A 12,362-nucleotide genomic window follows, 5' to 3' on the forward strand; every position below is an offset into this window, starting at 1 on the left:
GAGATATGATTTACATGTAACATTGTATACATTTAGGATGTACAGCCTGGGGGTGCTTGGGTGGCTCAGTGGGTTAAGTGTCTGCCTTTGGCTCAAGTCATGATCTCAGGGTCTTGGGACTGAGCCCCTCATCAGGCTCCCCGTTCAGCTGGGAATCTGCTTCTCTCTCCCTCTGGCACACCCCCCTTTCTGCTCGCTCTCCCTCCCTTCTCTCTCTCTCTCAAATAAATAAAAAATATCTTTATATTGGGGAAAAAAGAATGTACAACTAGATGATTTGACACACATAGATATTGCAAATTGATTACCACAAGTACCCATCACCGTACTTATCTTGCTTTGTGTTTGGTGAGAAATGTTTAAGATCTCCTTTCTTGGCAAAGTCCAAGTATTGTTAACTGTCATCACCATACTGCAATTAGATCCTCAGAACTTACTAGTCTTACAGGTAGAAGTTCATATTCTTTCACTAATGTCTCTCCATTCCCCCTGCCATCAGCCCCTGACAATCCCCATTCCACTCTGTTTCTATGAATTTGGCTTTTTTAGACTTCACATATAAGCGAGATCATACAATATTGGTCTTTGTGTGTCTCATTAATTTTTTAAACATGATGACCTTGAGTTTTGTTCATATCATCTCACGTGTCAAGATTTTCTTCTTTTTTATTGTTGAATAATATTCCATTGAATATATATATCACATCTTTTCTTATCTATTCACCCATCAATGGACACCTAGTTTGTTTCCATATCTTGGCTGTTGTGAGTAATGGAATGAACGTGAAGGTGCAGATATCTGTTTAAAATAATAATTTTATTTCCTTCAGGTAAATGATCAGAAGTGGGATTGCTGGGTCATATGGTAGTTCTTTTTAAAATTTTTTTGTGGATCGCTTCTTGGCCCTTTGGCTAAGATCAAGTGTAAAATTTTTTTTTTGTGGAACCTCCATACTGTTTTCCACAGTGGCTGCACCAGTCTCTTATCTTTTGATACTAGCTGTTCAAACAGGTGTGATTTGGCATCTTGTAGTGGTTTTGATTTGCATTTCCTCAATGATGGGTGATGTTGAACAACCTTTCATGTATCTGTTGGTCATCTGTATGTCTTCTTTGGAAAAAAGTCTATTTGGGTCTTTTGTCCATTTTCTGCTTGGATTATCACTATTTTTAAAAAAATATTTTATTCATTTATTTGACAGATCACAAGTAGGCAGAGAAGCAGGCAGAGAGAGAGGAGGAAGCAGGCTCCCCGCTGACCAGAGAGCCCGATGCAGGGCTGGATTCCAGGACCCTGAGATTATGACCTGAGCCAAAGGCAGAGACTTTAACCCACTGAGCCACCCAGGTGCCCCTAATTTTTTTTTTTGCTCCATTTATTTTACCCCTGTAAATCTTTACTACTTTACCAACATCTTGCACATTCTAAATAGCAGCTGCTGAATGTACCCAGCATATGTCAGTCAGTAAACACAGAAGTCATGTATTTCCAAGGGTCAACTTGTGCTAACTACAGAGCAGAATAACACCTCTTGCATTTCTCCCTGAATATTCTGGTAAGCAAAACTGTGTTCATGAAAATACATGCAAAACTTCAGGTCCTGCCTGAGACCCGTGGTGGGTCCAAACCTGAATATGCAGCTCTAGGACTTTGGGATACCACCAAAGGTTCCTTGGGATACCTGTGGACACGAGGTCTCATGCTACATATTCTCACTCCCACTCTGTTCTTATGGAGGGAAGAGAACCGAGATGCCCATGGGAAGGGTCCTAAATACTGGAATTAAGGCCAGTAGGGCTTGAGGTAAGAGCAGCTCAACTGTGCCATCTGGGGCAGCTGACAGAGGAAATGAGTTGTGAGTCTGTGTTAGTCCCTCCCTTGGGCTAGACACTGGTGCAGCTGCGTGCATAGTGATCTCTCATTTTCTCCTGTGTATATAGGCACCAACACCCCATTGTTCTGATGAGTTAAACACAGTCAGAGCAGGGATGCTTAACCTTCAAGTCCAGGCTCATTAGGAAGGGTGAGGGTAGATTTTCAGGGAAAAGACTGTAGCAAGATGACCCTGGGCTCTTTCTGGTCTCACAGAAGGCTCTGCAGAGCAGAAGTGCTGGTCTCAGAGGTGGTACATCTGTAATATTTGGAAAGAAGAGGGAGTCTGTGGGGCAGGCATTCCCTTAGGCCTGCGAGTAGACAAAGGTTATCAGGGTAAGTGGAATAGAACGTCCTGAGAGACTAAGGTTAATTACCTGGGTCCTTACATCTCCTAGGGTTGCTCTGACATTACATTTAGTGTCTCCACACAGTGCTTTTATTGTCCTTTGTGGCCAGTAAGGTACAGATTTCAGATATTGTCTCAACTCTACACTATTGCCATTGCACTATCCCTAGACTGAGCATTTTCAAATATCCCTCCTTCTGTAAGGTTCTGCTGCGATTTTACTGGTTTATGTCTCTTCAAGTAAAATACCTGGATGCCTTAAAGTGTGACAAACTGACTGTGATAAACACTCCAAAGAATGGGCATCAGCATTCCATGGCCATTATTCCCCAGACTGTGTATCTGCCTGTGCTTTGAGTAATGATGAATTAATGCAGTATGATTTCTGCTACCTCTGATTAACTGAGATCGTGACCATGATAACCAGGTTGTAGCTAAAGAGTCATTTTCTTTTTTTTTTTTTTTTTTTTTTTTAGTACCCAGATTTTTATTTATTTTTTTAATTTCTTTTCAGTGTACCAGGATTCATTGTTTATGTACCACACCCAGTGCCCCAGTGCTCCATGCAATACGTGCCCTCCATAATACCCACCATCAGGCTCACCCAACCTCCCACCCCACGCCCCTCCCTCCAAAACCCTCAGATTGTTTCTCAGAGTCTACAGTCTCTCGTGGTTTGTCTCCCCCTCCAATTTCTCCTAACTCCCTTCTCCTCTCCATCTCCCCATGTCCTCCGTGTTATTTCTTATGCTTCACAAATAAGTGAAACCATATGATAACTGACTCTGCTTGACTTATTTCACTCAGCATAATCTCTTCCAGTCCCGTCCATGTTGATATAAAAGTTGGGTATTCATCCTTTCTGATGGAGGCATAATACTCCATAGTATATATGGACCGCCTCTTCCTTAACCATTCATCCATTGAAGGGCATCTTGGTTCTTTCCACAGTTTGGTGACTGTGGCCATTGCTACTATGAACAATAGTAGGGGGGTACAGATGGCCCTTCTTTTCACTACATCTGTATCTTTGGGGTAAATACCCAGCTGTGCAATTGCAGGGTCATAGGGAAGCTCTATTTTTAGTTTCTTAAGGAATCTCCACACTGTTTTCCAAAGTGGCTGCACCAACTTGTACTCCCACCAACAGTGTAAGAGGGTTCCCCTTTCTCCACATTCTCTCCAACACACGTTATTTATTGTCTTAATAATTTTGGCCATCCTAACTGTAAGGAGTAAGGTGGTATCTCAATGTGGTTTTGATTTGAATCTCCCTGATGGCTAGTGATAATGAACATTTTTTCATGTGTCTGTTAGCCATCTGTATGTCTTCATTGGAGAAGTGTCTGTTCATGTCTTCTGCCCATTTTTTAATGTGATTATCTGTTTTGTGTGTGTTGAGTTTGAGAAGTTCTTTATAGATCCTGGATATCAGCCTTTTGTTTGCACCATCATTTGCTAATATCTTCTCCCATTCCGTGGGTTGCCTCTTTGTTGTCACCAAAGAGTCATTTTCTTGACTCAGGTTTGAAAGGAATCTGGCTAGCAGCCTCTGGGACAGCTCCTTGCAATATTTCATTAAAATGCTAATGAACACATAGGACAAACTGGAAATGCCAAGTAATGCCATGGATGAAGACTAAACCCAACCTTGACAGAATAGGGGAGAAATCTGCATTGACTATAAGGCAGGGTCAATTGAAAAGAGAAACTACTGTGACTTTTGCCTTATGAAACAAAAAAATAGTGAATGACATCAGGTAACAACATTTGTAATATATATGAAAGACAAAAGATAATTCTGTTTCCACTGTAACAAGCTCCTAAAATTCAATTTTTATGGACAGAAAAGCAGGAGAATGAAACTGGACCACTTTCTTATACCACATACAAAAATAAACTCAAAATGGATGAAGGACCTAAATGTGAGACAGGAAGCCATCAAAATCCTAGACACAAACACAGGCGGCAATCTCTTTGACCTTGGCCACAGCAGCTTCTTGCTAGACTTCTCTCTGAAGGCAAGGGAAACAAAAGTAAAAATTAACTATTGAGACTTCATCAGGATAAAAACCTTCTGCACAGCAAAGGAAAATAATCAACAAAACTAAAAGGCAATCTATGGGATGGGAGAAGATATTTGCAAATGACATATCAGATAAAGGGCTAGAATCCAAGATCTATAAAGAACTTATCAAACTCAACACTCAAAGAACAAATACTCCAACCAAGAAATGGGCAAAAGACATGAACAGACACTTTTGCTAAAAGACATCCAGATGGCCAACAGACACATGAAAAAATGCTCAATATCACTCAGCATCAGGGAACTACAAATTAAAACCACAATAAGATATCACTTAGGCGGCTGCCTTTGGCTCAGGTCATGATCCTGGTGTCCTGGGATCGAGTCCCACATCGGGCTTCTTGCTCCGCAGGGAGCCTGCTTCTCCCTTTGACTCTGCCTGCCACTCTGTCTGCCTGTGCTCGCTCTCACTCTCTCTCTTTCTCTGACACAATAAATAAATAAAACCTTAAAAAAAAAAGATATCACTTCACACCCATCAGAATGGCTAAAATGAACAACACAGGAAACAACAAATGTTGGTGAGGATGCAGAGAAAGGGGAACCCTCCTACACTGTTGGTGGGGATGCAAGTTGGTGCAGCCACTCTGGAAATCAATATGGAGGTTCCGCAAAAAGTTAAAAATAGAGCTATCCTACAACCCAGCAATTGCACTACTAAGTGTTTATCCAAATGATTCAAAAATAGTGATTCAAAGGGGCACATGCATCCCCCAATGTTTATAGCAGCAATAGCCAAAATATGGAAAGAGCCCAGTTGTCGTTTGAAAGATGGTAGATAAAGAAGATTTGGTGTATATATACAATGGAATATTACTCAGCAATCAAAAAAATGAAATCTTGTCATTTGCAATGACATGAATGGAACTAGAGGGTATTATGCTAAGTGACCTAAGTCATTCAGGGAAAGACCAACTATCTGATTTCCCTCATATGTGGACTTTAAGGAAACAAAACAGATGAATATAGGGAAAGGGAAGGAAAGATAAGATAAAAACAGAGAGGGAGGTAAACCATAAGATATTCTTAATCATAGGAAATAAACTGTGGGTTGCTGGAGGGGAGGTGGTTGGCAGGATCTGGTAACTTGTTATGGGTGTTAAGGAAGACACATGAGCACTGGGTGTTATGTACAACTGATGAATCACTGAACTCTACCCCTGAAACTAATAATACATTGTATGTTAACTAAATTGAATTTAAATTAAAAAAATTAAAATCAGTGTTAAAATGTCAAACATACCAATAAGCATGTGCAAAAGCCACCAAGAGACAATCCACACAAAAACATAAATTAATTACCTCAGTAAATGTTTGTTGAGTTCCTACTATGTGTCAGACACCATTTGAGGGACTGTGGATCTGGTCTTTCCATGCTAATGTGGAAGAGAAATCAGAAATAGGCAAATAATCTAATAATGTCAGGTAGAGATAAGGATAAGAAAACATATAAAGGTGGGGATAGAGATAGGGAGTGAGGATGGTGGAAAGGGGTTATATTTTAGACAGGGAGATTTGTAAAGGCCTATCTGCAGAGGTGACACTGAAGCAGAGACTGAGTGAAGATAGGTTGTAAGCCATGCACAGATCTGGTAAAAGATACTCCACACAACTCCCAAGAAAAGAAGTTCCCAGAGAAAGGGGCAAGTACAAATGGCCTGTGGTAGAGAAGAACTCAGCCTGTTTTAAGAGCTCAGGGGCCAGAGTGACTAAACAGAGATGGGAGGAAAGTTTGGGATGTGAGACTAGAAATTAGGCTAGGCCTGGATCCCAGCAGAGGGTTGGGTTCATCCTAAGGGAGGAGGTAGCTTCTGGGTGACCCCGAGGAGAGAAGTGACATGATCTGAATGGAGCATGAAGAGCCCCCCCAGGGCTGGGGCAGTGAAGGGACTGTAGAGTGAGAGCAGAGAAAGAGGAGCCTGTGGAGTGTTCTAAGGGAGAGACAGATAAACCAGATAGCAGAGCAGTGCTGGACGTTCTTGAGAAGCCATCTGATACATGATTGATTTGGAAAAAAAGTGCTGGCTGGAATATGGTGGAGTGTTGGAAATGGAAGAGGGCAAGAGGGGCATCCAGGAGAACTCTAAGGCTATTGACCAGAACAACTAGAAGAATGGACTTGTCATTTATGGAGACAGTGAAGACTGTAGGGTTCTGTGATAAGGGCCAGGAGATGCTTATTGTCTATCCAAGGGAAGTGGGTAAGGAATTGACTATAATGTCTGGACTTTAGAGAAGTATGGGATGGAGAAAATTGTTTGGATGTTGTCAGTGCAGAGAGATGGTGTTTACAGATTTGCAGCTGGCTGATCCCTCCAGGGGAGTGAGTGTAGATAGAAGAAGTCTGAGGATGTACCTCAAAGCCCTCGTTGCTTAGAGGTCAGGGAGGCAGAAAGGAACCAGAGAAGACTGGGAGGGTGGCCAATGATGGGGTCAGAGAAGCAAGAGGGAGAGTAGTATCTCCAGGGCCAAATGGAAAAGGTGCTTCAGCAAGGAGAGAGAGATAAACTTTGTCAAATTCTGCTGTTGTGTGGCTGAGGTGGGCCTGATCGTGGACCCTCTGATCTAGCCACTTGGAAAGCATCTGTGACTTTGCTAAAGGGGAAGTGTTGAGGAGCCAGAGCAAGAGAGAATGGGGGCCAAGGGACTAGAGATGCCTTTTGGATGTCTCCAGATGGAGAAGGGAAAGCAAGTATCACTGGTGGGGGTATGGAGTTCAGAGGAGGTTCTAAAAATGAGAGGCACTCTGGTCTGCTCATGTGCTAACTGGGAATTCTTCAGCAGAGAGGGGAGGAATGCAGGAACGCAATTCTTGGGGAGGTAAGATGGGGTGAATCTAGTGCATAACTGGAGGGTTTGGCTTTAGATAAGAGCAAAGAAAATCCTCCCACTGAACCTGGAGAGAAGGAAGAGCAAGTGGGAACAGCTGCAGGTAGGTAGATGTGATTTGGGAAGCCTGTAGAACTCTTTTCCAGTTCCTTCTATTTCTCAATGAAACAAGATGCCTTGAAATGGGCACTTATCCCTTATCAATAAAAGTGTAAATTAGCCATTTGGTATTGGGCTTCCCAGCTTGGCAGCTAGGCATCCTCTTGTCCCCAAACATGGCTACCTGGATACACCAGGGCTACCCAGTTGGCACAAATGGGAGTTCCCTGGCTCATTGGAGCCATCATACCTGTCAGCAGAAGCCCAAGATATAGGATGTCCATAAGCCATTGTGGTTTGGATTTGTAATAAATTCACTTCCATGTAAGGTATAAACAATTTGTGAAATACATACTGAAGAGAATTTACTAGAGATTCAGATAAAGTTCCCTGTGCTTTATTTTTTTCCTTTCTTTCATTTTTGTAGGTAACAAGCTCCCCATGACACTGAGATGACTCTATCCAAGTGTATCCAAAATGATAGTGGATATAAAAACCAACACCAAAGAAATACAAACAATTATAAGAACATATTATGAGCAACTATACGCCAGCAAATTTGACAATCTGGAAGAAAGGGATGCACTCCTAGAGATGTAAAAACTACCAAAACTGAACCAGGAAGACATAGAAAACCTGAACAGACCCATAACCAGTAAGGAGATTGAAGCAGTCATCAAAAATCTCCCAACAAACAAGAGCCCAAGACCAGATGGCTTCCCAGGGGAATTCAACCAAACATTTAAAGAAGAATTAATACCTATTCTTCTGAAACTGTTCCAAAAAATAGAAATGGAAGGAAAACTTCCAAACTCATTTTATGAGGCCAGCATTACCTTGATCCCAAAACTAGACAAACACCCAACAAATAGGAGAATTACAGACCAATATCCTTGATGAGCACAGATGCAAAAATTCTCACCAAAATACTAACCAATAGGATCCAACAGTACATTAAAAGGATTATTCACCATGACCAAGTGGGATTTATTCCTGGGCTGAAAGGCTGGTTCAACATCCACAAATCAATCATTATGATACTATACATTAATAAAAGAAAGAACAAGAACCATACGATACTCTCAATAGATGCTGAAAAAGCATTTGACAAAGTACAGCATCCTTTCTTGATCAAAACTCTTAAAAGTGTAGGGATAGAGGGTACATACCTCAATATCATCAAAACCAGCTGTGAAAAACCCACAGTGAATATCATTCTCATTGGGCAAAAACTGAGAGCTTTTCCTCTAGGGTCAGGAACATGGCAGGGATGTCCAATATCACCACTGCTATTCAACATAGTATTAGAAGTCCTAGCCTCAGCAATCAGACAACAAAAAGAAATAAAATGCATTTGAATTGGCAAAGAAGAAGTCAAATTCTCCCTCTTTGCAAATGATATGATACTTTATGTGGAAAACCCAAAAGACTCCACTCCAAAACTGCTAGAAGTCATACAGGAATTCAGTAAAGTGTCAGGATATAAAATCAATGCACAGCAATATGTTGCATTTCTATACACCAGCAGCAAGATAGAAGAAAGAGAAATTAAGGAGTCAATGCCATTTACTATTGCACCCAAAACCATAAGATACCTAGGAATAAACCTAACCAAAGAGACAAAGAATATGTATTCAGAAAACTATAAAGTACTCATGAAAGAAATTGAGGATGACACAAAGAAATGGAAAAATGTTCAACGCTCATGGATTAAAAGAACAAATATTATGAAAATGTCTATGCTAACTAAAGCAATCTATACATTTAATGAAATCCCTATCAAAATACCATCAATTTTTTAAAGAAGTGGAACAAATAATCCTAAAATTGGTATGGAACCAGAAAAGACCCCAAATAGCCAGAGAAATGGTTGAAAAAGAAAACCAAAGTTGGTAGCACCATAATTCCAGACTTCAAGCTCTATTACAAAGCTGTAATCATCAAGACAGTATGGCATTGGCACAAAAACAGACACATAGATGGATGGAACAGAACAGAGTGCCCAGGAATGGAACTTCAACTCTATGGTCAACTGATCTTCAACAAAGCAGGAAAGAATGTCCAATGGGAAAAAGACAAGTCTCTTCAACAAATGGTATTGGGAAAATTGGACAGCCACATGCAAAAGAAGGAATCTGGACCATTTCCTTACACCACACACAAAAATAGACTCAAAATGGATGAAAGACCTCAATGTGAGAAAGGAATCCATCAAAATCCTTGAGGAGAACATAGGCAGCAACCTCTTCGACGTCAGCTGCAGCAAGTTCTTCCTAGAAACATCACCAAAGGCAAGGGAAGCAAGGGCACAAATGAACTATTGGGACTTCATCAAGATCAAAAGCTTTTGCACAGCAAAGGAAGCAGTCAGCAAAATCAACTAACAAAATGGGAGAAGATATTCACAAATGACATATTAGATAAAGGGCCAGTGCCAAAATTTATAAAGAAATTATCAAACTCAACACCCAAAGAACAAATAATCCAATCAAGAAATGGGAAGAGGGTGTACCTGGGTGGCTCAGTGGGTTAAGCCTCTGCCTTTGGCTCAGGTCATCATCTCAGGATCCTGGGACTGAGCCCTGCATCAGTCTCTCTGCTCTCAGCAGGGAGCGTACTTCCCCCCCCCCTGCCTGCCTCTCTGCCTACTTGTGATCTCTCTCTCTCTCTCTCTCTCTCTGTCAAATAAATAAATAAATAAAATCTTTTTAAAAATGGGCAGAGGACATGAACAGACATTTTTGCAAAGAAGACATCCAGATGGCCAACAGACATATGAAAAAGTACTCCACATCACTCAGCATCAGAGAAATACAAATCAAAACCACAATGAGAAATCACCTCATGCCAGTCAGAATGGCTAAAATTAACAAGTCAGGAAACGACAGATGTTAGAGAGGATGCAGAGAAAGGGGAACCCTCCTACACTGTTGGTGGGAATGCAAGCTGGTACAGGCACTCTGGAAAACCGCATGGAGGTTCCTCAAAGAGTTGAAAATAGAGCTACCCTATGACCCAGCAGTTGCACTACTGGGTATTTACCCTAAAGATACAAATGTAGTGATCCGAAGGGGCATGCGTACCTGAATGTTTATAGCAGCAATATCTACAATAGCCAAACTATGGAAAGAATCTAGACAACCATCAACAGATGGATAGATAATGAAGATATGATACACACACACACACAATGGAATACTATGCAGCCATCAAAAGAAATCAAATGTTGCCATTTGCAATGACATGGAAGGAACTAGAGGGTATTATGCTGAGCAAAATAAGTCAATCAGAGAAAGACAATTATCATATGATCTCGCTGATATGGGGAATTTGAGAGTCAGAGTGGGGGGTTTGGGGGGTAGGGAAGGAAAAAATGAAACAGGATGGGATCGAGAGTCAGAGTGGGGGGTTTGGGGGGTAGGGAAGGAAAAAATGAAACAGGATGGGATCGAGAGGGAGACAAACCATAAGAGATCCTTAATCTCACGAAACAAACTGAGGGTTGCTGGGGCGGGGTGTGGAGAGGGTGGTTGGGTTATGGACATTGGGGAGGGTATGTGATATGGTGAGTGCTGTGAAGTGGGTCAGCCTGACGATTCACAGACCTGTACCCAATAAAAATAATTAATTAAAAAAAGAGAAAACTGGATTTAGGTTGTAAATGGCAAGAAGTTATTTAAACTGAAATAATGATTACAAAAAAAAGAAACAAATTAAAATTTATTTTTGTTTCTACCTCAGTAAATGAGGAAATATGAAGGAAAAGAGTAATTTTCCTGCTGAACATGTTTTGTGGTTTCTAGAGCTGTCTAGGGTGTGTCTGTGGAGGAACTGTGGCTGTTGCCTAATAACATGTCTTATTCAACAGAAATGGAAACATAGTGCCTGTATCCTTGAGAAAACAAATTGGCCCTCCTATGGATGGAGAGTGTCTTGAAGGGAAACCGTATATTCCTATTTGCTAAGAACTATGTTTGTCACTTGCTGTCAGATAGTACCACTTTGGGGTAGCCCACCATGGGGTTGCCAGCGTAGCTATATTACAACTCATGTTGAAACTGGTTTGGTCCTCACGGGCCAGGGAAGTGGGTGTGGATGGAGAAGAAAATTCACTTCTGGTTGGGACAGACTACCCTAATTTTGAGGGCACTAATGAGGCATCAACTTGGGGCCAGGTATACCCAAGGTGGACTTCTCAGTCAAGTTGCCATATTCCCATGAATAGTTGGTGGCTTTGTGGGACCAGAGGTCAATTATCTCCTCAGGGATAGACTCACACAGAGAGAGAGACAATGGAAAGCCCACCAGACCTTGTATACTCTCCAGATACAGTGGATTATAGAGGTAGTAGCTCTTCCCACCAATTCAAGGAGTGTATGCTCCACCTTTCTTGGTGATGACATCCTTGCAAAGACGACTTCTCCCTCAGATGGTCATTTGATGAGCATAAATAAGCCTAATGTGTGTACGATTATCTGGAAGGGGCTGAGCATTTCCTCCAGGGTGGCCATCCTTGGACAGTGGCCCTTCTCAACTAAGACTCTGCCTACCAACTCAGATCCTATTGATAGATTTCCCTCTGGGAATCCTGGTATCCTTGCTGATGAGTGTCTGTTTACCACCTTCATTAGAGATACTGATATCACAGAAGAGCTATTGACAAAAGCTGCCCCACCCAGGCTGCCATCTGTCATTGTGAGTGGACTGATTCTGTTAAACTTGGCATTCTGAAGGGCAGACCTCCCCTCCCAGATCTGCAGACCTTCCTTCTGGATATTTTTTTTCCTGCTCACCTGTGTTCTCTGCTCTCAGAGGCAGGGGTTGGTCTGATTTTTTCCCAGCTTTACTGAGATATAATTGATATATGACATTGCATAAGTTTAAGGTGTACAACGTAGTGATTTTATATATGTATATGTTACAAAATGATTACCACAATAAGGTTAGTTTAGACATTTATCACCTTACATAGTTTTAGTTTTGTGTGTGTCATCAGAATTTTTAAATCTACTCTCTTAGGAACTTTAAAATATACAATACAACATTGTCAACCGCAGATAATAGGATTGGGTTCTATTTTTATCAAGATGAAAAAAAAATCAGTAGATAGAGTATCAAAGGATCTA

General features: G+C 41.3%; 1 non-coding gene across 1 annotated transcript; it reads left to right on the forward strand.

The window, feature by feature from the left end:
- The first annotated feature begins 892 nt into the window (after positions 1 to 892).
- LOC123394666 lies at positions 893 to 1,080 on the forward strand. Its single transcript, XR_006609412.1, has one exon. It is a non-coding gene; the product is annotated as a U2 spliceosomal RNA (small nuclear RNA).
- The last annotated feature ends 11,282 nt before the right edge of the window (positions 1,081 to 12,362 follow it).

This window comes from Mustela putorius, unplaced genomic scaffold (assembly GCF_011764305.1).
Source record: "Mustela putorius furo isolate JIRA1106 unplaced genomic scaffold, ASM1176430v1.1 tig00003834_pilon_pilon_pilon, whole genome shotgun sequence".
NCBI lineage: Eukaryota > Metazoa > Chordata > Mammalia > Carnivora > Mustelidae > Mustela > Mustela putorius.